Raw genomic sequence first — 846 nt, forward strand, 5'->3', positions numbered from 1 at the left:
TGCTATCATCATCATCACTATTACTTACCTCTATATGAATATCCTTATCATAATGATTTTTTCATTATCATCTTTATCATCATAATTATCATTATTATCATACAATACAACATCGTCATCGTCCTTATTATAATCATCATCGTAATCCTTACCTTTCTTTCCCCTCTTATTATCCTTTATCATCATCATTATGTTTAATTCTATTTCTTCTCATCATTAGATAGGGGTGGGGGGGGGGCGGGTAATTGATCGTCCATGTTTATTAGCCAACTGGTTGCCTTTTAGGTTTGTTTGTTTGTTTGTTTGTTTGTTTGTTTGTCATCATAATTCTCGCGAAGGGCAGTGACGGATTGCGATGGGAATTTATGGGTGGGTTGACCATGGCCTTGGGACTAAGGGATTAGAATTTGGAGGTGATCCGTGGTAGATAAGTAGATGTTGAGGTAGATTTATTATAGATTTAGATGTTTTTTTTTTTTTTTTTTTTTTTTTTTTTTTTTTTTTTTTTTTTTTTTTAGGTTAAGGAGGACTATATGTATGTTCATGGTGAAGAATTACTAAGTAAATTTTTGGGAGGTATATTCAAGACTAATGAAGGCAAAGTATTGTGACTTGTAAAGTGAATTAAAAGTATAGGAGGGTTGATTATTGCAAATTGGTGGGTGAAGAGTAGATGAGGGTAGATTAAATAATAATTTAGGTTTAGAATAAACAGATAAAGTCGACAGAGATTCGGGAACATTGAGACCAACGTTATGGCGGAGGTTTGCGCTCTGTAAGTGCTTCCTAAGTTTATTTTGTTCTATTAATTAATTCTTTTTCTTCTTTTAATGTCGGAGGGGGGGG

This window comes from Penaeus japonicus, unplaced genomic scaffold, assembly GCF_977035675.1.
Source record: "Penaeus japonicus unplaced genomic scaffold, GWHDUDI00000001_assembly GWHDUDI00000015, whole genome shotgun sequence".
Lineage (NCBI taxonomy): Eukaryota > Metazoa > Arthropoda > Malacostraca > Decapoda > Penaeidae > Penaeus > Penaeus japonicus.